Genomic DNA, 27,453 nt, shown 5'->3' on the forward strand with positions numbered 1-27,453 from the left:
CTAGCTTCATCTGCAAGGTCATGGAAAGAAGTACTATGGAACTTATCAACTAGGACATAGATAATCTCCAAACTGTAGACACAACACAGTTCGGATTTGTTAAGGGTAGATCATGCTTGTTGAACCTGGTTGACTTCTTTGAGGAGGTCACTAAGTACCTGGATGAGGAAAGACAGTGCATACTGCCTTCCTTGATCCAGCCAAGGCATTTTATACAACCTCCCACTCAGCTATTATACAGAAATGTTCCCAAATGGGAATTAACCCTTATATCACTAGATAGGTAGCCAATTGGCTCACCAACAAGACATATTGTCAAAGTAGGTGACTTCACCTCTAGCAAAAGACCCATCACCAGTGACATACTGCAGGATTCTGTGCTTGACCCTTTACTGTTTGAAATGTATTTCTCAGAAGTTCAAGAAGACATGGACGGCCAGTGGGTGACCAATTCTGCTGATGATTGCAAATTGGGTGCAATCATTGAGCCCCTCCAATGATGTTAACAACTGCAGAAAGGGTTAATGCAGACAAATATAACTCTAACTCAGTCCCAGTAAAACCAAAAACAAAACAGCAAAAAGGCACCATGTAAATCCAATAAACTCTTCCAAATGGGCTTCTGAAAAAACTCTTCAAAGTGTTGTAGAAAAATTCTTTATTTGAACACAAAACCAGCGGACTGCACGAAACATAAATAATATGTCAATCAAGCGCTTTCACCTGCACCTATGTCAGGCTTTCTCAAGATGAACCACAAGAGTTTTAGCTGCGTTTATAACCTAACATCAATTCAACTAATGATGAATTAAGAAACAGTTAATGACACATAATTGGTTAGTCTTGTTTAAAGTGCTACGTGCTTAAAAGAAAAAATCTTTCCTTTCTTTGAATATACAACTACTGTTCTATGTCTTTAAAACAAACATGAAGTGCGTTAAAACGAACTTTGCAACCTGGCACCACCTCGTTCTATTTAAGGAACCTTACATTTAAAAGTGCATTCATTGACAAAATGAATCTTTAAGTTACATAATATAAAAAATGCAATCAAGGTTTGGATATTTTAGTTATTGAACAGCTCATAAAGCAGAACAACATAATTTAACCAAATCTTTTAAAACATGTAATACCATTATGAGTCCATTCAACTTTCAATGTAGTAATAAACAGTGAAGCATTAAGAATACTCGTGTAACTTGAAATGTGAAATTATTAAAATTTTATAAGTCTGAATTTTTTTGAAAAGTGTAGTTTCTGACTTTGTACAAAGCGTGATTAAGCTTTACTATGTATCCATTTAAAGATAATAAAAAGTGATAGTTGTTAACATCGGAATTTTCCTATAGAACCAGGGTGATAACGACATCGTAGTAGTACTAATGTAATCTAAGAAATGAATAACTGCAAAAATTAATTAATTATAAAGCTTGCATTTCATACTGGATAAAATTATGATAATGTCCTTCTGACAATTAATTTGCATTTGTATTGCATAGCTTGTACAGGTTAAAAATGGTTAAAAAAAATTAATTAAAAAATGTGCTAGACAGCGCGTGAAAGATTAAAAATGTAAAATATTGTATTATTGTAAAAATGACTAATAATTAGATGTTAATGTTAATGCAGACAAATAATTAGTGCCAAAGCCACAGATTAAACTTAACTCAAAAATGCATTGTTATTCCCTTTGAAAAAGCTGACTTCATTGCAAATTACACTATAGACAGCACCCTCCTAAGTATAGACCCAATGGTAAAAGATCTGGGTACACAGAGTGATAGTAATCTGAATTTTGACCACCAAGTATCCACAGTGGTAAGGAAATCCTTCTATGTGGTACATCTCATAAGTAAGTAAATGCATCCAGATCTAAGGATGTTATAATTCTATTATACTCGGCCCTCATTAGACCAGTAATTGAGTACAATGCTCCATTTTGCATGTACCTCACTAGATACCTGTAACAGCTGGAGAGACCCCAGAGGATTCTCACCAAGAAAATACAGAGCAAACAAAACAAGACCTACATGGAAAATCTGAAAGCCCAGTCACTGTATTCTATCTCCTACAGGCTGTTAAGAGGTGACATGTGCCTGGCTTACAGGGCAATCTCTAACCCTGCCCTGATGGAAATGCTACAAATTTGCAAATCAAATTGCACAAGGGTTACTCACTCCAGGGATCTTATCCTAACCTGTGACATCAACAAATCATGCTGGACAGATAGCTACATCTCTCGGAGCTTGCCACTTCTCTGGAACAAGCTCTCAATTTATGTGAAACAGATCTCCTTCCTGACCCTCTTCATATGCAACCAAGATCATTGGATGGGTGACCTCAGATTCACTATGGGGGTGGGGCCCATGCCCTTCATGAACAAAGGCAGTCAGTATTTTATTTATTTTATTTATTTATTTATTTATTTTATTTTACATTTGTTGACCGGGCTAGTCTAGCTGGATACATGTCCATTTTCAGTAGAGGCCCGGGGAGAAAAGCTCCAAGAAATCATACATAGTTAAAACAGAAGTTATTACAGATATTATAAAACAGCAAGTATTACAAAAGCTAATTATAATAAAAAATAGAGTACCATAGACTGTTGTCTTTGTGAACTTCAATCACTGAACCACCCTCAACTATCTATAAACTTATAAACCTATGAACCTATGAACCTATGAAAAATAAATCCTCCCAGGAGGAAGTACAGCTGCATTGAGTCCCAGGACACCCTCAGGATCCATGACTGGCCCCAGCAAAAGCACACTAAGTGCAGGAGGGTTGGAGAGTTGCTAGTAGAGAGACATGGTACAATAGTCATGGTTGGAAGAATAATAGAGTGGGAGTGAGTCTGACTACAAGGACTGATCCAAACCCCTGTTGGCAAGCAACAACCTTTAGAGTTGCAAGTAAAGTAACATCATCTGATGTTAACATCAGTGCAATGATAAATGACCTTTTCAGTAATTCAAAACTTTGCTTTTGAGCCACCGACCACCTCCAAACTTTGTTGTGTTTTAAAATCTAAGAGTTCATTCAGCATTACCATTATTTATAATACATGAAGTAGGAACTTTGTCAGATTGAGTACAATAAGAACTGCATAAGAAAAGACTTACTAGGATTCAATATATTCACTACTGTATGAAGATAAATGGTATCCGGGTGCATATCATTTTCTGTCAGAAAGTGACCCATGCAATTCAGTGAAATTACATGCATTTGATACTTGGCTTCATTGTGTTTCAATTCTTGTAATCATGCTCTGTGCAGCAGGTCAAACAAATATTTTCATGTTTCTCCCTTGCAGCACACCAGACTAGAATGCTATTGGTAATGTTAATGACACCTTTCATATTGTCCAATGAGGAGTAGTTGATATTCTGTTATACTGCTTGCTGCCCATTTATTAGGTAGCTAGTGAACCAATGGAAGACAGAATATGCGAGGCCTAATGTTCCAAGTTTTGTAGGAGCTCTTCATGGCAGGCAATATTAAAAGCCTTAGATAAGTTGAGGAACATGGTAGATACAAGTTTATTAGAGCTTCTGTTTTGATTAACTGTATTGCTGAAGCTTAGTAAGGCTGTATTGGTGCTATGATTGGGTCTGAAACCGTGTTGTGTGGAATAGGGGAAATTATGTTCTAATATGAATTTAAGTAATTGAGAGTATACACATTTTTCCAGGATTTGGAGATGGTGGTGATAAAATAGCTATAGGAATCACCTTTATGTAAAGGAATCATACAGTACTTTTTACAGAGAAGATAGACATAGTTTTCTTTTATGGAGCGGTTAATTAGAATCAATACTGGTACAACAATTGCATGTGCAGTAAGCATTAAATATTCTGGAGCAACATTATTTGAAGAAAAAGGTTGTAGGTTTCATTTTTTGTAGAAGTTTTTTGGTATAGGCAGTAGAGACTGAATCAAGACAGAAAGTGCTCTCACTGGTGGTGGTTTAGCACGGCAGGGCTGAGTAACAGGGATAGTGTTTTTAAGAAGAGAAGCTACAGATTCAATAAAGTGAAAGTTAAATTGGTGTAGGTTTTACCTGGGTTTAGGAATTCCAAAAGAGTTGAGTTTGAATTGTGTTTATCTGGACATTTGCTAAAGTATGCTTTCTTATAATTTATTATATGGTGACTAACCTGCTTTTTTATTTGTCAGAGTTCCTGTAAGGTACTTGTTGTTTTATTCTGTATCCATGTTTTCCATGCTTTAAATCAAATAAGTAAATGCAATAAATAAATAAGTAAATTGAACATATGATCAAAAGTTAAAAACATTGGGAAAAACATTCAGCTTCCCATCTGCTCTATCTGTTCTAATGAAATACAGAAATGCTCCTTTACAAGACAGGTGACTCTTCCTACAAAACTGCTGATGGGGAGAAGGCTTAGAACATATTTCCCTGTATGTAGAATGTATAGGTGACTATAGAAACATGGCAGAACTGACAAACTTTGTAAAAAACAAAATTATTTTAATAAAACAAATGAACACTACTACTATCTCTCCCACCTCGTCTTGACTGCCTTTTTTCTTCTCCTCTCTTACTTACTGACTCTTGCCTTGTGCCATTATTTTCTTTCCTTCATACTCCTTCTACTTCTCTTCCCTTCCAAGCTTTAACTGTTATCTACATGGCTGATGCCTTACTGCATAACCGTATGTTTTAGGTAAACTTGCTTTGAAATCGACAGAACATTGTGTATGAGTTTAAACTTTTGAGTTCCTTTAATGTATGCTGATTTTATTAACAAGTTGATTTAAATTTCTATTTTTATGTGCAAGTCTTTATTAACTATTTGTCTATCTGTCTTGATTATGTTATGTGTGGGGCTTTTCTCTCCGGGCCTCTACTGAAAATGGACATATATCCAGCTAGACTAGCCCGGTCAACAAATGTAAAATAAAATAAAATAAAAACAGGTAAGTGCTTTCTCACCATAAAGGTGCTTCTTCAGACCATATATATATACACACAGATTACATAGTTAATTAAAACACATTATAACCAATAGTACAACAAATCTCATAAAAGACATCCGATCAAAGTTAAAATAAAAACCCTAATACTTCATTGAATCAAATCCCCTAGACTTCAAGATATGTTTTTAAGACACACTGCCATTCAAACCTGGTGACTTGTCTGCTTGAAGCATAATGATCCAATTAAATTCTCTCTTTTCTGTATGGTTTCTAAAATCACCTAAACCTACATCACATTTAACTATTTCACTCACCAAAAAAAACTGAAAACATGACAGCTGTCATTACCAATAAAATGTTTAGAAAGAGCATTCCTATCATCACCAATCCATATATTATATAGGTGCTCCCTAATCCATTCAAAAAATAAAAGAGTAGTCTTCCAACACAGAAACTCATATATAAGGTGACTCTATAGTCAGGCACACTGATGTTCTACTCACCAGACTAAATAAGGAGAAAGTTACTGTCAGCTGCCTGTCAGGTGCCAGGATCTACCACATAATGCACGCACTCAGTTCACTCCACAACAAGTACAAATATGACTCTGTCATTGTCCATGTTGGTGTGAATGACCTGAAACGTACCTCTCTGGACTACATACTGCACAGTACAAGGACAAAATGACTGACTTCAATAATTGGCCAAGCTTCTGGTGTAATTCTAATGGGATCCAGTATCCGTCTGTCTGGGATGACATGATCGACAGACCATGATGCTTTGCCAGAGATGGCCTGCACCTGTCACCCTTGGGATTCCCAATTCTGGCTAAGGCTCTTGCCACCCCTATAGTATCTTTTTTAGACAAGGTTCAAATGACAAATTCACCACTGTAACAGATACAAGCAAGGAAAATCTGAGGGTAATGCTACTCAATGCTAGAAGTCTAAGCCTCAAAATGCACTCACTAGAGGCACTCCTTAAAATGGAGAACATTGACAATTGTGCAGTGACAGAGACCTGGTTCAAGGCTCCAGAGAGCAGCCCTGCATTACCAAGCTATAATTCATATGACACCTTTTGGCCACCTAACCTGTACCAAAACAATAAGGTGGAGGTATGTCCATATTCATTAAGGATATCCACACCTCCAGGCTAGTTGCTCAGCATAATGCATCCAAGAGTATCCAAGTGCAACTAACTGTGGGCAAGACCGCAATCCAAATTGTAGCTTGCTACAGATCCCCCACCATGCCCCAGGATTCCCACTCTACATTTCTTGATACACTGGAAAATATTAGGGAACAACCCAATACCCTAATAATGGGGGATTTCAACTACCCCACCATTAACTGGGAAAACTACTCATGTACCAACTCATTTGCTCAACATTTTCAGGAATTCATAAATTCCAATGCCTTGGATCAACTTATCCACACCCCCACCATGGGCAGCAATATCCAAGACCTGGTCATTACCAACATGGGCAACCGGTGTTCCACACCAGGGGTCAATTCCTCTTTGGTCAGATCTGACCACAAGCTAATCACCCTAGACAGCCACATCCTGCGCCTACCCCCCATTAGGGAAACCACCACAAAAAATTTCTCCAAAGCCAACTTCACACTTCTTAAGATAGAGGTGGCAAACATCATGACACCCATGCAGATGGACAATAGAGGTATGACTGCTGAATCCTACACAAATGTACTTTATAAGCACTTACACGAGAGGATGGATTGTGCTATCCCTAACAGAACCTAGATGCCATCCTCCAAAAAATGGAAGCCAATCTGGTGGTTCCCTGCCATAAACAAACTCTAGAACAGAAGAAAGAAATTGTTGCAAAAAAAGAGTAAAATCCCAAGACTGGAGGAACTCCCTGGTCAGCCTAAGTAATAAGCTGAGATCCCTCATAAAATCCTCCAAAGCTAGTTACAAAAACAAAATCACCACTGATTCTAAAGACAAGCACAAAGCATTCTATAGCTATGTCAAGAATCTCACTGGCAACACTCAGATCTGCTCTGAGCTACAGCACAATGGCACTAAATATACAGAGCCAACTGATATTGCCAACATCCTGGCAGAGAGGTTCAGTGCTAACTTTACCCCCCCTCTCACCTCCTAAAGGGCCAATCTCTATACCGGAAGAATGCAAAGTTCTTGTAATCATGGTTGCACAGGCAAAAACCACACTCTCCAAAGCCAAGAACACAGCATCCATGGGACTTGACAACATCCCAGGCTGCACCAAAACCAACCAGGAACCAGAAAAACACCAAGAAGGTAAAGAAGAGAATGAAGTCCAAGCCGAAAATGGATTTTATTGCAAAAACAAACACAAGAACAACAATTGACCTAGGTTTCATCCTATCATACGGACTTCTTCAGAATAATGATGCCTGCATAAAGCCACACTTTATATCTGAAGGCTCACACACGTAATAAATTAATTAATCAAGAAAAATTAGCCAACAATCAATTAAAAATTAAGGTAAATTCCGAGAATAAATTCATGATAAAAACATAAAATATGAATACTAATCATAAAAACAAATATTTAAACAAACAATAATGACAAAAAACCCCAAAAACATATAAATGTATATCAAACAATAAATATATACTGTCATGAAAAACAACCTAAATAAATATATGCAAATAACTAAAGTGTACACTAAAATTAAATTTATTCACCATTTGCCCGTAATATGTTTAATCTTGAGTATGGGCTTAATTGTACAATAGTCATTAAGACCAGGATAATTTTGTGCATCCAATCTTTGTTGCCATTTTAGATCACTTAAATCCAAATGTACATCCAAAATCCTACCCTGTTGGTCACACTTGATCTGTTGCAAAACACAAAATTTAAAAACATGTCCACTGTGACCAACAATGTGTCTGGCTAAAGCATTAGTGGGCTTAAGATGTTTAATATCCAAAAGATGTTCCCTAACCCTCTCTCTGAAAAGCCTACATGTTTTGCCCACATAAAAAGCCGGGCAGTCTTGGCATTTAGCAAGATAAAAAACATTCTTGGTGTAACAATCAAAATGTCCCTTGATTAAAATGAGATAGTTGTTAACCATAAACTTACTACCTGTTGGTAAAATATGGTGACATGTGGAACACCTTCCACATTTAAAATTACCAAAAATCCTATTATTTGATGGACCTTTGGAAAAGGAGCATCTTTCAAAAATGTCTTTAAATGATAAAGCCTTCCTATATATAAATGTAGGCATATTACCAAATTTTGATCCAACATTTTTGTCCAATTGTAAGATGCCCCAATTCTTATTAACCATCCGTGTAATCCAGTCAGAATCCCCATTAAAGGTAGAAATGAACATTAGTGGAGAGTTCCCCAAGTGGTGTGGTGTAGTGGACACTGCAAAAGAATTGATGGTACTATCAGATTTGAGGATAGATTTGTAAAAAAACAGTATATCTTTTATTTCTAATCTCATTCAACAATTCCATACATAAATTCTTAGGGTAACCTCTATTCAAAAATAAAGTAATCATAAAATTTAATTCATCCACAAAATCTTTTTCATTACTAACCATGCTAGCTGCTCTTACCATTTGACCTTTTACAATGGCCCTTTTCTGATGGTTAGGATGCCAACTGTTGTACTGGAGGTATGAATTAGAAAAAGTAGATTTTCTATAAATGTTAGATTTAATTAAACCATGTACCTTATCAGTAGTTAATGTAACATCCAAATATGTAATAGTATCTGAATTATATTCATGTGTGAATTTTAAAAAACATACTGTGCTATTAATATATTCAATACATTCATCCAGGATAACTAACTCCCCCTCCCAAATGATAAATATATTGTCCAAGTATTGCATATATGTTTTAATATACTTACTAAATTCACTAGTGAATAAATAATGTTCCTCCCAATATGCCATGATATAATTGGCATATATGGGGGCACATGCAGCCCCCATAGCCATTCCAGTACGTTGCCTAAAATAATGCCCTTCAAAAAAAAAAATTGTTTTGCAAAACCACTTCCATTAGTTTAACAAAAACATTAATTTGGTCTTGCTCAAAAATACCTGTTGCCATCAACTGGTGTTCTAACCAAGTTAATCCAATATCATGTGGAATGACCGAAAATGAATTGCAAATATCAATGGTAAGAAAAGTAATGTTGTTATCAAATTTAAAAGCCTTTACCCTCTCCAAAAATTTCCATGAATCCTTAGTAATATGTGGAAAAGTACTCAGACCTGGTTTCATGTGATGATCCAAAAATTGGCAAATAAAACAGGTTTTACTTCTCTTACCATCTATGACAGGTCTGAATTTAACATTATCCAACCCTTTATGAATTTTTGGTATACCAAAAATACCACTAACCACTGGGTATGGGTTGCTCATAAATTCATACTCAACTTCGGTCAATTCACTCTGGAACAACATATCTTCCAACAAAAGGTCCAATTTTCGATGAGCAATATTGATTTCACTGATACTGGTTTCTACATAATTATCCTCCATAAGCATAGACATCATAATGCTAACATAATCATTATTGTCCACTATAACCACCCCATTACCTTTATCGGGCTTCATTATACGTATGTTCTCAATCTTTACTAAAGTGTCCATCAATAAATAGTCCTTATCTGTCATATTTAAATATGGTTGTCTTGTCCACTGTTTAAAATGTTCCCTAATATCCAATTCACACATTTTTTCAAAAATAGCAACCGTAGGATTTAAGGGTGGATTGAATGTACTTGGTTTTGATAAAATATCCTGTTTATCAATTATATTAATTTTATTAGCAGCATCAAAATGTACTCAAGTTCATTTTTCATGTGAACAATTTTAAATCAATAAGGGTGTCAACCAAATTACCCTTTCTACATGGAACAAAAGTAAAACCCTTAGAAAAAAGGTTAACGTACTCAGTACTAAAAGAAAAATTAGAATAATTATATAATTTAAAATCATGAGCATTATTTTCCATAACCACTGGATTACTCAAAATACCATATTGTAAATCATCAAAAATATCCCCCTCTGAAGTAGGCAAACCCGTCTCAACAACATTACAAACACTGTTGCTAACAACATTGTTACATGTAACAATCCTGGTACTGCTTATCTGCTGTTCAAAATCCTGTTCAATATTAACAGATGCCCCAAGATTACTATTATCTTCCGATACATTTATATCACCCTCACCAGTCGATGTAAACATAACAATAGTCGACCCTGGTTCATTAGAACAATTTGCACCCATTTAGTTAATGACATTTGTACACATGTTAAAAGTAGAATCAGCGCAAGTCACACAATTGTGAACTTCATTTAACATTGATTCAAAGCTGGCCGACGTGTTATAAATTTCAGCCATAACAGCGTGCGTACTTAAATTTATCAAGGTGCCTTGAGAATCATCAAGACCAGTAACATATTGGATATCTTGTACATTATCATTCATATTACCACTTAATTGAAACATAATTGATGAACAGTTAGTCAAACAATGCTCACCCTCATCCCAGGATGCGTTCTACATGAACTACAGAATTAACTGGCACCCCACCCAAGTACCATGTTCAATCATAGCGTCACCTCAGGCTTTGTGCCCATTGAATGGCACACAGCAACAGTTATCCCACTCCACAAAGGGGGAGCCACCTCAGACCCCGGGAACTACCACCCCATTAGCCTGACGAGCCTGGTCTGCAAGGCCATGGAACGTATCATCATGGAACTTATAAACAAAGACATTTGCAATCTCCAAACTCTAGACCCCACCCAGTTTGGGCTTGTAAAAGGCAGATCATGTCTCCTAAACCTGATAGACTTTTTTGAAGCAGTCAACAAAGCCATAGGTGAGGGTAAGGTGGTTCACACAGCCTATCTAGAGCTCGCCAAGGCTTTTGACACCATCCCCCACTCTGTAATTATAGATAAACTCACAAAACTAGATATAAATCCCTATGTCACAAGATGGGTTGCCAACTGGCTCACTGACAGACCCCACTCTGTGAAAGTAGCAGACTCCAAATCTGATTTCAGACCAGTGACAAGTGGAGCACCACAGGGTTCAGTCCTGGGTCCTCTCCTGTTTGGTATCTACATCTCTGAAGTACAGGCTAACACAGAAAGTCTTTGGCTAATGAAGTTCACAGATGACTGCAAACTAGGAGCCATAATCGAACTCCTAACTATGTGAAAATCCTAAAAAAAAAGGCCTCACTGAGACAGATGCTTGGTGTCAAAGCCATGGCCTCAAGCTCAATGCCAAAAAGCGCATTGTCATCCTTTTTGGTAAAAACTCTGTACCTGTGAACTACCACATAGGCGGTAGTCTACTTAACATCGAAAGTGTGATAAGATACTTTGGGACACAGGTGGACAGTAGTCTCTCCTTTGATAATTACATCACCACAGTAGTCAGGAAATCCTTCTATGTGGCACATCTCATCACAAAAGGTTTCTTATCCAGGAAAAAAGAGGTCATTGTTCCCCTCTACACATCACTCATTAGACCTATTATAGAGTACAACACCCCTTTTGGTATGTGCCTCACAAGACATCTGCAACAACTGGAAAGGCCACAGAAATACCTCACAAAAAGGATTACCGGCCTCAAACAGATGCCCTACGCAGACTATCAATGAAACTCTAGCTTTACTCCATTGCATATCGCCTACTCAGAGGTGATCTCAGCCTAACATACAAAGCTTTGTCAGACTCTGAGCTGTTGGACATACTCCACTTAAAGAAATCCTAATCCTTCCTAGCTACAGGCTCTAGAGATCTAAACCTTGTCACCACAATAAACAGAACATGCTGGAGGGATAGATTCCTGTCCCAGAGACTTCCCATACTCTGGAACAAACTACCTATCTATATCAAACAAAGCACCTCATTGGCAATCTTTAAGAAAAATCTTGATGATTGGATGGGAAATAGGAAATTCACCCCAGGGATCACTTCTGTGGCTCTGCTCGACAGGGGCACAGGAAAATAATTTTCTTGGGTGGCGAAAGCCAGGGTACCTTTTTGGCTAGGCTTATATAGACCCTAGGGCAAATAGCCTAGTACCTACCTATGAACCTATAAATTACAGGTAGCAAGATAAATTACATCTGAAGAACGGCAATCAACTGTAGCTTTAAACAAAACAGTCCCCATATTAGGATGAACAAACATGTTAGAGTTGTTAATATATCTACAGAAATTACACCTACCACATTGTTGTGTACCAGGGGCCCCTGCTATACTTGTTTGAGGTATGTAATGAGTTTTGTAACATAACAGTCATTTCAGCAACCTCTTGTTCTTATATCTAAAACATGGTCTGTTCCCTGCAGGTTTTTAATGTGGTCATCTGTCTGTAGAGCAGACCAATTGCATTCAATAATTTTACGTATGTCTCCTATATCACTAGCATAAAACAGAGGAATACTCTTACTCTGCATCACCCACAGTTCATTCAGAGATTTAACATGCACAGGGTCTATATTTTCTATAGCAGCTGAAAAGTACAGTTTTGCTTTGTAGGATCTAAGCTCTAGAACATCATAATCATGTTTTTTTCACATCTAAAGCTTCTACAATGATGATGTATGAAACAAAAACAGCTTTATAACAAAACAGTTAAAAATAGCTCAACTCTAAAGAAACCAGAGACAGAGAAGATGAAAGTGGATCAGTAATTGTTACAGAAACCATTAATGCAGGCCATAATATTTGCTCATCCTATCCACCCAAGAACATAATTTGTGCAATGGGATAATATGCAGCTCTGTAGAAGAAATTATAGATGTTTTGTAAAACTGCCTGAACTGGTTCCAGAAATCTCACCACCTTGTTTGTCAGGAGCTAAGTGAAACTTTAAAGATCTGTAAGCCAGCCAGCCAGCCAGAGACTTTTGCTACTGAAACTTGCCTTGATACTGTTCCAAAGTTTATATGGAATCTATCTCCATCTACTAATAATGAAGATGTCACTCTTTGAGCGGCAATAGACATTAAAGGGAAATCCCACTAGTTTAATGATTGCTGTTATTATACTGGAGAGCAATAAAGATGACACATCACAAAGCTTTATGCTGTATTTTTTATTACAATTTGGTTTAGTGCAACAGTACCTTTTTGAGAACAATATGCTTCACTATTTGTTTTTTTAGCTGTAGCTCTATAGCATATAATTGTAAGTAGTTAAAAGAGAGGGGATTCCTTCTTTTGGGTAAAAGGAAGTGCCAGCTGCTTTGTATGTGATATTCAGTGTCATTCAAAAAACAAAATAATCTGGTGTGTGAGTCATACGTCTCAACCTCTTAGTGCAAGAAATATGGACAAAGCCTGACAAATGGGGAGACAAATGCCCAAAATAGGGCACATTTTAAATATTGCTCTTATAAACTTAGAAAGTTGCTAGAGTAACAGGGTTTATTTTAACATACATTTTCTGAAGGATTTGAATTCTAAATCTCAAATGTATGTCATTATTTAGTGACTTCAATCCCCAGATCATCACACTGATTTGCCAGAAAACCTCAAATTTTATGAGGAATGGACCAAAAATAAGAGCCAAAAATCTGGACATTCTACGAAAATCTGGACAGTCGAGATGTATGGTGTTAGTCAAGTGGTTGAGCTGGTACCATCATTTATTCTGGATTTAAAGTTAATAGTGGAAGCATCCTTGTATCATCTTTGGTGTTTACTACCTCTGTGACATACTATATAAGCAAGTAATGTTATTTTCAGGTATGACACTTGCTGGTTTCAGATCTGATACCTAATTTTGGGTTGCCTTACTCTACAGATTTGTCTCACCTCACTCACTCGTCACCATCACTCTCAGTTTTTTTTGTTCTGCTCTGCTGTACCTTTGACTATTATGCCCTTACTGCAGCATTATTTCCTATTTTCTCTCTGATTTCACATATCTTGCTAATGTTCAGCTACTTTAACATAGTCATGTGGTTATGTCCACTCCCCACATGCATGTTATAACATTTACATTCCATCTGAAGTAACCATCAGGTCAACCTACTTAAATCATTCCCCTGTGATTACCATTCTTTTAACACTAAATACAGTCCTTACTAAAAAATAAGGATGGTACAGTGGTGCAGCGGTAGCGTCGTCACCTCACAGCAACAGGTTTTCCAGTTCAATTCTCAGCTGGAGTGCCTTCTGTGCAGAGTCTGCATGTCCTGCTTGTGTTCATCTGGGTTTTCTCTGGGTACTCTGGTTTCCTTCCACATTACAAAGACATATGTCTGGAGCATTTCTCCCCAAGCCTCCACTAAAAATTGGCTTTTTTCCAACTTAGACATATAAAAAAATCAGTCATCACACCTCTGATTTTCAAAATTCACCTAAATTTGCTACCCCGGTCATCCAAGTCTTCTATATTTACCTCCTCTCGAAATGTAAGCTCTGTCTCTTTATACTTCAGTCCTTTCTGAAATGTCAAGAAAAACTGATCTTAACACTGCATCTTTGCTGATGGTATGAATAACAAATATGAGCTACTAGAAACCTCCCAGCAAAACCATAATCCTAACATCCTCACTATTTGTGAAACTTGGTTAAATCCAGACGAGCATCTCTCCCTTCCCAGTCTGTAACATATATCTAATAGAATCTTCCAGGTATTACCTGCCTGCAAACTTTCAGACACTACTCCTTCATCATGTGGAAAAACACTCATAATTAGACCCAGTAATCTTTTCAGTATTTCTAAATTATCTGATTTACAGTTGTCCATTTCTTAAAATAGTCTTCAAGCAGATGATACATTAAATACTATATATAGACAACTCATTTTCCAACTTATTGTTAACAATGCAACACAAGCTAAAAGAAATGGTCACCATCTGAACTGCATTCAATATACTTACAATAAACACTGGCAAAACTGGAATAATAGTTTTGCTACCCAGCAAAGATTGCAAAACTAGCACCTCTTGTAATCAGAAAGATTAACCCATATTCATTGCTGACCAGCACAATGTTGTACTAATAACAGATCCTAATCAGACCTCTAAACAGCACATAGAAATAATTGCCAGCAAAGTACTAACTTATTTCAAGTTGTATAATAACATCTTTCACCTTATCACATCTAAAGCCTGGTAAGCACTTGATACAGATGTTCTTATCCCTAAAACTCAACAAAATATGTTACACAGTTAGAGTTTGCATACAAATTGTGTAATTAACAATCATAATCATGCACATTTAATGACAGGCATTTTTTGCTGTTTGCTATATTCCACCCATGCTCTATCTAAATAATGAATCAGGTAGATCCTAGGTGGAACAAACCAGGAAGTTAGCACTTTCGAAAGTATAAAATATCTGGAAAACTGGTAGTGTGAAAAGAAGCTAAGTTTCTATAGCTGGTGGTAGCAGGAGAATTTTTTTTTTTTTATTTATACTGGAACTGGCAGTCAAACAGATATGAGAACTGGACATCTTTCCAGGACTGGGCTAGCCATACTTCTCAACTGTACCTCCTTTTAATGAATATTTCACATCCCCCTTATCCCGCATGAGTCCTCTAGCTCTCATCCCTCTTTGATCTACTTTGCCTTCCACTCTGATTCTTGCATTAAGAAGTTGAGAGTGTAGTGTATTTATTTATTTATTTAGTTACAAGAGTTGGGAATTTGAAATGAATTCAGAAAATTTAAGTATAATAGCTGAGCTATCTGTGGAGCAAAATGACTAGCAACTTGTTGGCTCATTATTATACCTTTGCATAATTAATGTGATTTGTACAAAGAAACTTGAAAATCTTTAATGTGTGTCTGGTGTTTGTGTCAAACAAAGATAAAATGTGTTACATAGCCACTGTTTTTATCACAACCAGATGTATGACGTGAAGGTAGAAGTCCCTATAACTGCTGGGTTGGATGAAGAGCTATCTGTGGGTGAACGCAACTATCTCTCTTGTCATTTGCTCATTTAAAATGGTCACAAATCTGAATCTGCAAGACCAATGTGCATGTTTGCGAAGTACAGCAGAATACTTTATGTGACCATTATTATTTTTCTTTTTCACAATTGGACATCCGTTACATACTCAGTAATTAAAGTGGATGTAAAGGATGGGTATGTATGCCATCTACAGACACAAGTGACTTGTTCCTCCTGTCATTGATCACTGTTAAAAAGCACTCTCTGATCTACCATGGCAGGAGTAGTGCCCCAAAATGTGTTGCATTTGAAAAATTTGTGTAAAACTATTATAGACACTGATTATACTCGGATATTTGCTTGTGTGAGTGTGTGTGTGTGTGTGGGGGGGGGGGGGGTTTGCAGTGTAAGAAAACTTAGTTGGTCATCATCCCATTCACTTTTTCCCAGTTTCTATTACAAGCTTCAGTATTGGGACATGATATATTTGGTGGTCTAACAGAATCAGAATGCATATGAAAGCAACTGATCATTTGCACAGTTGCACAGTGAGTAGCATTACCATTTCACACCATGTGGCTCTGGTCATTTTCCTGGATCTGGCTTCTTCCAAGTGAGGTATGCATGTCATCCTTGACTCTCTGTGGGCTTGTCCATATGGTTTTGTTATCCCCAACACCCCAAAGACATGATGTAGACAAATTAGTATTTCCTCAATTTTCCTTTAAGTACATTTGCGGAGTGTGTGTCTGTTTGTGTGTGTGTTGGGGGGGGGTTGTGTGTTTGTACATGTTGTGATAGATGTGGCTTGTTATTGATGGTATCACTCTGCTTATGTATGACTGAAAAATCAGTGCATTTTGAGATAGATCAGGCTTGCTATGGGCAGTGTCAGAGAGTACATACATGTGAAAAAATAATATTATCAATTTTTATATGGAGACAGACATGCTATTACAAGGCACATACATAAATCTTCTAGGTAGCAGTAAAGCAAAGAACAGTTAGCAATTCATCATGTTTCAAAAATAAGGCATACAATGCATCGTAGAACATGACCCTTGACCATCTTACGGCTGGTGTTGCCCACACCTGATTCAGTATAAATGGATTTTCACACAGACTTAGTAGTGGTCTCTGTCTTTCTAATTTCAGGCCTGTGTAGATGAGTGTACAGAAGGTCACAGTAGCTTGCGCAGGGGGCTTAGGATGATGCAATGATGGTTTCTTTAACTTTCTTCACAAACCTCAGATGTGTGTAAAGAAGGTTGCTATCAATATAGTCTGGGGTGGAGTACTGCTTAAGATCAAAAATGTGCAATACATTATCATTAGTATTATTTATTTAACATCCTTCACAACCAAACATCAGATGGGTATATATAGGTGTCTATATTTTGGGGGTAGGGATAAGGAGGCATGCAGTTAATATATGTCTGCTAGCAACATGTTAAAATATGTTACATTTTTCTAATTGTTCTTTCAGTTGTGTTCCTGTCTGACATCAGATTAATACAGAGAAGTTGTTTGCCTTTTGGGCCAAAGAGTCTCTAGACATGCTGTATATACGTTTGACAGCAGGCACATGAAACATATGACTGTGACCACTTGACTAGTCTATCACTAGAGGGATACACAGAAGGTGGCTATCATTTTCTGGGGTAAGGAGGCAGGCACTATTCCCAGGTATGATTTATGTATCCTTGAAAACATCTGACTTCTTAGTTTATTCTGAATTATTTTGTCAGACACAACATATTCCTTCCTTGAAAGAAAAAATAAGCCTGAATTACTCTCCCTACTCCTAGTTTTGTTTAGGCCATCACTGGATCAGAAGGCTTGAAAAGAAGTTCTGCAATGCACTTCAGAGCATATACAACACCATGGTTTCTGGGAGGTCAGCTTAATTTGATTATTTATTCCACAGCTATTGGAGTCCACTGTTAGTAAATTAGAGTTGGTTGAAAGGTGCTGAAAATGCAAAATTGAAAAAAGACTGAATTTCTATCTTTAATCATAATTTTTGTTCAGACAATAGGTATTAAAAAAACTCTTAAATGCATATCAGATCATGCAGTACTCAATGGCTTTTAGTTGCATAGTGGCCTCAAGACTGCTGGATTAATTCTGTTATTTCTTCCACATTTATTAGAGCATATTCTTAGCCAGGTTAGAAGTACTGGAAAGATGCAGCAAAAATTTGAAGAGTAAAGCAAAATATTGAGAAGATGAAAGAAAAAAAATAATCTAGATCTTGTGAGGACAAGGACAGGCGGTCCAGGGATGCACCAGAGGAATGCAGCAGAATGGGCAGGGGGAGCAACATGGAACCATTAATCTCAGGCACTATCTCACATGAAGCTGGCCTGAGTATAGAGACAGTTTGGAGGGAAACAGTATAATTATGCATATTCTGTATAGTAAGCCAGTGTGTTAGTATTTGGGGGACCCCCAGCATATGTCAACATCAGGGCCCCCCTAGGCACATCCATCATAGTATCACCCTGTCACTGCCACCTCTCCAAAGCAGTCTTTTAGTTTATGCTGCAAACTTTTAGGTGTAGTGTGTACAGACTGACCTGTAGCTACAATGCTCTTACAGTAAGACAGGCCTATGCACCACACTATGTTCACCCATTAGGTGAAATGCTGTCTATATGCTCTAATGTGCATTTTAATGTTTTTTTCTTTTTACATAATCTTTTCATTTAGTGATGGCCTGTACAGAAATTATGATTAAGGAAAGAAATTCAGTGTCACTGTTCAGCTTACATTTTCCTTGCATCCTTTCAGCACACCCTTCCTGACCAAGACAGCACAGTAATAACCATTTAAGAAATAACTCAGATAAACCAGTGCCCAAGAAGCCATAAGGTTGTAAGTGTTCTGGGATGCATTTTAGAGCATTTTCCCAACCTTTTAATTCAATGGCATCGTTAACAAAAAACATGAGTAAGAAAAGATTTTCAGTCTTTTTTTCTTTTAAGGAAGATTAAGTTGTGCCCAAGGCTTAATAGTCAAAGATGACAAAATAGTAGCTCACAACAAACTAACATACCATTTGTTATCTGGATACAGAGGTCCAATCTGGGAATATGGCCAGTCTCCCTAACCCCCCCCACCAAAAAAAGACAGTCACTGCCTATGCATCCTCTGGTGTTAGACTGGGATGAAAGCAGAGGTTTAAATTGCCAGAGTTGTCTGTTTCAAGTGAGTGCTAACATGCATATACATACCATGCCTCCTCACTCCTGAACCCTAACCATCAAAGGCAGCTACCTGTATAAGTGCTTGTGAAATTGAAAAAAATATAGATTACAGTAATGTATAGTACTTTGTTGCTCCTAGACAATACACTGCCCCTACACAAGCTACAGTAACCTTTATACACCTCTGACGTCTGTGAGAAAAGTTAAAAAAAAACGATGACCACACTGTCCTCAGCCTACACAAAAGTCTGCAATTATTTCATGTGCACACTTGTATGGTTTGACTGTAATGAACCTTAAAGAAGTAACCACAACTCCTCCCCACCACAACCTACAGAAGCTTTCGGTACACACACATCTGAACATGGCTGATTTTAGAATGGGTGCGGTTGAGAGTAGAGGGCATTATCAGCTTTATCCTAACAAGGTCAGCCCTGATCAGGTTAAAGAGAGTAATTAATACATTTTTTTCTCATTTTTCACCAACCAGCAACAGCTTTTGTGGGGCCCTCACACAGTCAAGGATGATTAAGGGTGGATGCTGTATCAATTTATACAGACTGGGGAGGGGGGCCACCAGACATCTTGAAGATTGAAGTGTCTGAATGTTCTGTGATATATTTTATGCATTACTTTTGAAATATAATTACTTGTTAGCTACATGTTTCACTGATACCTAGAAGAATAATGTATGTGTCCTGGCATTATTGAGTGAATGCAGAGATAAAAAATGTAATGATTTTTTTTTTACAAACATGCACAAAACCCATAGCAATACTAGTTTTGTACTTATTTCAGCAAATAGCACTACATTGTGCAACACTAGTACTGCCACACCAGATTGATGAATGCTGTTTAGCAATCATGAAACAGCAGCAGGAGTAAGTCACTTTTATTTACCTTGGTGAAGAGTAATGCATACCTGTAACTGTCTCTGACTTCACAGACCTTCCCTGATTTTGCTCACAATTGTGCTCTTTCCTTCATAAAAAGTTTGATCTGCTAGTAAATCCCTCAGGATTACAGACAGTCAATAATTCCAGACATCAGATGTTTATACTTCTTATTGTCAAAAAAAAATTATGCTGATGTAAATGGTGTTATTTTGTTAACTTAAGTGAATTGAAAAAAATATAGCTTGTATGGTAAAACTAAAACCCACTAAGCTAGCAGCTGACCTTCTCCCAGCTGAGTTTCTGCAAAAAGCAGCTGAGGCCATTTCCTATCCCATCTCCATAATCATAAACCGTACCTTGTCAGAAGCCTTCATCCCCTCCATATGGAAAATGTCCCACATTATTCCTATCCATAAAGGTGGTAGCTCACTAGAGCTAACCAACTACAGACCTATAGCTATACTCTCACCCCTGGCCAAAATTATGGAAAAGTGTGTCCACAAACAATTGATGGAACACCTCACCAAAAATAAAATTCTAGCCAACTCCCAACATGGCTTCAGGCCAAATCACAGTACCACATCAGCCCTACTATCCTTTTCTAATACCATCAATAACTTCAGAAACAATAATAAACTATCATCTGCTGTTTTCTTAGACCTCTCCAAGGCATTTGATATGGTGAACCACATTCAACTCCTCCATACATTAAAAAAACTATCACTTAGCAATTCCACGCTGAAATGGTTCCAATCCTACCTGTCCAATAGGCAACAGGCTGTTCTATGGCAGGACAAATTATCCACATGCCTACCTGTTACACTTGGAGTTCCCCAAGGATCTATTCTTGGCCCTCTTCTCTTCACCATCTTTGTTAATGACCTGCCCACAATCACCCCCCATGCCACATGCATTCAATATGCAGATGATTCGACCATCATCAGCACTGCCTCCAACCTGGCAGACCTCACTGCTTCAACCCAAGACACCTTCAACCTAATAGAAAAATGGTTCTCAAGTCACAACTAGTTCTCAACCCCAATAAAACAAAACTACTTACTTTCTCACCCACTAACAAGACTCTTCCCCCCACCTTCTCTATTACATCCTCCAATGGAATCACTATATCACCAGAAGCTCACACAAAGCTATTAGGTGTTACCATTGATAACTCCCTTAAATTTGACACCCATTTCAATCTAACCGTCAAAACCGTCAATAAAAAGCTTGGCTCTCTCTATAAAGTAAAACACTTTCTCACTCCTCACGCTAAAATTACAATTGCCAGCACACACCTACTATCAACTCTTTTCTATGCCTCCCCCCTTTTTTCAAACCTAAACAAGATAACCCTTAACAAACTTGCTTCTTGTTACAATCACATAGCTAGATTTGCCACAAATTCCACCTTTAGAACGCACCACTGCACTAACTTGAAGCAACTAGGGTGGTTAGAGTTTTCCAGCCAACTCCATTTCAACCAACTCAAAATGGCTCACCAGATACTGTATCACCCAGAGAAAACACCAGCTCTGAAAAACATCATTCACCCCTATATTAACCTGCAATCTTTACGCTCCTCCAATAAGATCTTAGCTCAAACTACCAAAGCCAATAATTCTGCTAGGGATTCTCTTTTCTCAAACTTTGTAGGTAAAATTTGGAACTCCCTACTGACCATGCTCACCTCAGAACCTTCACTCCTACAATTCAAAAAAAAGCTTAAACCCCATCTCAATACTCTCTGGCAATGTCCCTTTTCCAAACCTGATTAACCACTATCATTTACCCTTCTCTTACCTCACTATCCTTAACCGCTTTTTAACAAGGCACCTCACATTTGTAACTGACCTATGTTTTTTTTTTTTATATGCTGCTGTTATTTTTTTCCCAAGATGTAATGTATCTTTATATTGTATTTAGAACTCAACTATCTTCCTTTTTTGCATTAACAATGTTCATATGTCTGTTATGTACCTGGAGCTTTTCTCCCCGGGCCTCCGCTGAAAATGGACATGTATCCAGTCGGACTCTCCCGGTTAAGAAATGTAAAATAAATAAATAAATAAATGAATTAGAGTACTGTTTAAAACGTGTTCCTGATTTTGAGCCTTTATTCATAGGTACGTAGCTGTTTACTAGGCTAATGACTGCCTCCTCACTCCTGAACCCTAACCATCAAAGGCAGCTACCTGTATAAGTGCTTGTGAAATTGAAAAAAATATAGATTACAGTAATGCATTGTATTTTGTTGCTCCTAGACAATACACTGCTCCTACACAAGCTAAAGTAACCTCTGTACACCTCTGACGTCTGTGAGAAAAGTTAAAAAAAAAAAACGATGGCCACACTGTCCTCAGCCTACACAAAAGTCTGCAATTATTTCATGTGCACACTTGTATGGTTTGACTGCAATGAACCTTAAAGAAGTAACCACAACTCCTCCCCACCACAACCTACAGAAGCTTTCGGTACACACACATCTGAACATGGCTGATTTTAGAATGGGTGCGGTTGTGAGTAGAGGGCATTATCAGCTTTATCCTAACAAGGTCAGCCCTGATCAGGTTAAAGAGAGTAATCAGAAAATTAATACATTTTTTTCTCATTTTTCACCAACCAGCAACAGCTTTTATGGGGCCCTCACACAGTCAAGGATGATTAAGGGAGGATGCTGTATCAATTTATACAGACTGGGGAGGGGGGCCACCAGACATCTTGAAGATTGAAGTGTCTGAATGTTCTGTGATATATTTTATGCATTACTTTTGAAATATAATTACTTGTTAGCTACATGTTTCACTGATACCTAGAAGAATAATGTATGTGTCCTGGCATTATTGAGTGAATGCAGAGATAAAAAAATTAATGATTTTTTTTTTACAAACATGCACAAAACCCATAGCAATACTAGTTTTGTACTTATTTCAGCAAATAGCACTACATTGTGCAACAGTAGTACTGCCACACCAGATTGATGAATGCTGTTTAGCAATCATGAAACAGCAGCAGGAGTAAGTTACTTTTATTTACCTTGGTGAGGAGTAATGCATACCTGTAACTGTCTCTGACTTCACAGACCTTCCCTGATTTTGCTCACAATTGTGCTCTTTCCTTCATAAAAAGTTTGATCTGCTAGTAAATCCCTCAGGATTACAGACAGTCAATAATTCCAGGCATCAGATGTTTATACTTCTTATTGTCAAAAAAATTTATGCTGATGTAAATGGTGTTATTTTGTTAACTTAAGTGAATTAGAGTACTGTTTAAAACGTGTTCCTGATTTTGAGCCTTTATTCATAGGTACGTAGCTGTTTACTAGGCTAATGACTGCAAGGGCCTTTTTAAGCCTAGCCATGCATCCCAAATCTCTGACAAGTTCCGATACCCTTGATAAGTGTAAGCAGGGGCTTGGGAGATGAACCATTTACAGGTTGCCTGTCTCCATTAGAGACATAGCTGCCAAACCAGGGATGAATTTCTGATTTCCCATCCAATTGTCTAAGTTGCACTTGAATTGAGTTAGGGAGGAACTCTGCTTCACATGGATGGATAGCCTGTTCCATAGATGGGGAAGTGTCTGAGATACATCCCTATCTCTCCAGCAGGTCCTATGTATATCACAGGCAAGGTTTAAGTCTTTAGAATGGGTAGTTCTGGTGCTGTTTGTTTTGTGAATATGCAAGGTCCATCAGAGTGGGGTCTATTATTTTTGGTATTGTTCTGAATTATTCTGCAAAGAAGTTGAGTTGTAGTATCTGGTATTCTACCATTATTTATAAAACTCCCTGAAAAGAAAGCAAACACAATGTTTGCACTCAAAACAGTCACTTCACCTGCTGATCATTCTGCTGCTTACCTTGCTTATGTTCATTATAGCTTTATCCTAACAGGGTGTTAAGTAATGAAAAACATATGATATATTTACTCAAGTAGTTAATCATAAATTATAAAAGAATACAGAGCACCAGTTCTCTCTTTTGTAGTAGCCTTATTAACACACATGTAGAAGACCCAAATTCAATACAGGGAGTCTCCCTGAACAAAAGAAGTTGTGAGCTTATATACGCTTAGATAATACTAATATTGAATTACATATGCACACCAATAAACAAAGAAGGATTTACATATACCAATCAGATAGTTCCCTATAGGCATTAAGACACATCTGGATACGTATTGCTAGGCAGAAAAAGAAAACCAGACATAAGTCCATATAAGGGCTTGTGTTTCTTTACCATATAACTTTCTTGAACTCAGTGCTTACCTACTCCGTGCAGTCAATCACATACTCTTAACCTTCAATGCACCTCCTTTTGACCTTTCAGATTTTACAGTCCCCCATTTTTTGCTGATTAAGCATCACCATATAGTATATCAAAATTTTCCCATAATTCAACATTACCATAACATCTGAAACCTCAGTATTACTGCACACATTTACTTCATTGCTTTTATCATTTAAGATTGCCATTTAAAACTTTGATTGTGCTTTTGCTGCCTTGGCAGCCAACAGTTTACAAATTTGTGTTTTTATCAGAAACAGAACTGGGAAGGTTATTAAGGTGAGAATTGCAATTAGCATTAGCAGTTTTAGAATGCCACCACCCCAACCTGAGAACACATTATTCAACCATGCCCAAGTAGAGCTGTCGGCTTCTTCAGCTTCCAACAGTTCCGACACCTTCTGAATCAACTCCAAATGGCTTGTTATCTTGTGTTGGTTATCAGGGCTAAAAGTACAGCACTCCTCATGGATTAAAGCACAAGTACCCCCTTTAGCTGCATGTAGAAAGAAAAGAGCCATACGTTTTTTGCAGGACCACAGCTCTCATGGCTGTCAGCTCATCAGTCACAAGTTCTAGTGCTGAGAAGGTTGTGTTACTCAAGGTTTCAAGAAGTCTTGACAGTTTTCTTAGTTCCCAAATTGACTTCACGGTCCCATAAGAGGGTATAATGCCAGCCCAGGAAATAACATTGTCCCCGAGGTCCATATGTGCTAACCCCTTAGTGCTAACTTGGGTAAGATCATGATAATAAATCCAAGATGATAAATCCGGGATGCATTCATCTTACCCACAGGGTCGTTGGGAGTCTTTACTTCTTGAATATTTCAGATTTTTCCTTGGGGTAATGTAGATACATGTCGTATGGCCAGGACTAAGAAGCCCAGGAAGCAGCTGCCAGACCAATTCTCAGGTAGCCATTCATATGCTCTTTTCCCACAGACAAAATAGCAGCCATCATTCGATATTACCTTTGAGACATTTTCAGAAGCTTCATTGTTAATAACAGTATGAAACAAATACATCAAAGACAATGTCATCTTGCATTTGGGTGTATCTAGAGAGATGATATCTCTGAATATCATTTTTGAAAATCCATTTTTGTTGATGAGGTAGTCTGTGAGTGTTATTTAGTCTCTTAGATGTCACTTTCTTCCTGGAAGTACCCTGTGGACACAGTCTCCAGTCAGAAAAGGATGCTTTTTTGACCCATGATTGATTTGCAATGGAAGCTAGGAGGATGGCATGGCAAACTCTTATGATGGAAATGTCACAACTACTCCACCCTACATTTTTAGATCCATTCTGTTTGAGGCACAAAATGCCATGCTGGTGAAAAGTCAACAAAACTGACACAGTCTTGTTAGGGTGTGATAATAATCCCCCAGTGAGACTGGTCAAAACAGACTGATACAGAGATGTGTTGAGAGGAAAGGTGGTGAATAAAATGTCATCTTGAGCAATAGGGATTGTGTTGCAAACCTAACAGTTACTGATATTGAAAGAGGAGGGCATAGGTTAACTTGAAGGCATGATACGTATTAATGTTTGGGTGCCAAGTGGATGCTCGTTGGTGAATGTCAAGATGTGAGGTAGTCACAAGGTTGATAGTAGTGGCACAAAACAGGAATGGCCACAACAGGAAAAACAGGAGTACAATGAGTGTGCTACATATACAAATACAGTGGCACTGAGGAAATTCCGTAGTCCACAGAGAAGGCTGAGATTGCAGCTGTACAGCCATGCCAAAAGGATGAAGCATCCTGGGTGAAGGATCAGTTGTATCATTCAGAAGGTGCATGGTGGTAGAAGAAGCTATGGTCATGGCTGGAAAAATGAGATGAAGTCTGTGGCATTAAGAGGGTGGTTTAATTTGACTCTGGGTGCGATGTGCCACAGGTTCAGGAATGTGCTGGGGTGAGGGAAGGGAAGTGGTTGTTGATCTTCCATAGGCATGATTTTCTTGACTTGTGAAACATATATCCAAGTAGATGTCACTTGTAGTCAAACAGCAGAGGATGTGGTGAGCAAAACCAGGTAAGGCCCCTTCCAGCAGGGCTGAAAGGCTGTTTTTCAACTGAAGGATTTAACATACACCCAATCTGCTGTTTGAAGGTGATTTTCCAGATCAGATTCAGGTAGAGTTTGAGCTTGTGAGACCTGGTAGTGGTGGCGCTGTAAGACAGAAACAAGCAATTTACAGTAGGACAATAAATTAGCATCATGTAACTGACAGTCAGAAAAAGGAGGTGGTGGAGTGAGAGGCATTCAGATGGGGTGACCCATAATAATTTCATGTGGAGAAAGACCCTTGGAGTGGTGAGTTTGTCCCCGCATGGAGAATAATACTAAAGGTAGTGCTTGCACCCAGGTGAGGCCTGTTTCTGCAGTGAGTTTAGATAATCGTACCTTAATAGTCTGATTGGTCCTTTCAATAATGCCAGAGACTTGAGGTCTGTAAGGAAAATGGAATTTCATTACAATACCTAGCATCTTACAAGTTGCTTGTGTCAGTTGTGAGGTAAAGTGCATGCCTCTGCCAGAATAAATATGGCACGTTCCCTCAAAACAGGGGATGAACTCAGTACATAGCTTCTTAGCAACAGAAATAGCATCAATTTTGGCACATGGATAGGCCTCAACCCACCCAGAAAAAACATCAATTATGGTGAGAATGTATTTAAAACATGCAGAGGGAGGTAGTTCAATAAAGTCCCACTGGAGTGGACAGAATGGATCTGAGGGTTTTGGCAGAGGCTGGGGTGAGATATATGTGCCTTTTGAAATGTTAAATTGTAAACAAATTGAGCAGCTTAACTCAAAATGGTGTACAGATTCCGAAAGACCAGGTGCATACCAATCGCATTGGATTAGCTTGATTAGGGAGTTCTGACCCAAATGAACAGGAAGATGATATGCACGGATCAATTGATGTAAAAAGGCCTTTGGTGCTACAGGACACCCATCTGGATGTCTCCAGATGGAGTCCAAACCACGTTGACAATTTGGATGTATCCACTGAGTCACCTCCGAATCTTACACATTATTCTGTAAATTCAATAAACACTGATTTGAGAAAGAAAGCGTCTGCAATGCCTGTTGAAATACACATAGCTGTGTTGATTGTCCCTGAACAGAGGTGGAAAGAGCAGCTTATTTTGCAGCCCAGTCTGCCATAGCATTTCCCTTACT

The sequence above is a fragment of the Protopterus annectens genome, chromosome 3.part1 (assembly GCF_019279795.1).
Source record: "Protopterus annectens isolate FY-2018-M chromosome 3.part1, PAN1.0, whole genome shotgun sequence".
Classification (NCBI taxonomy): Eukaryota; Metazoa; Chordata; order Ceratodontiformes; family Protopteridae; genus Protopterus; species Protopterus annectens.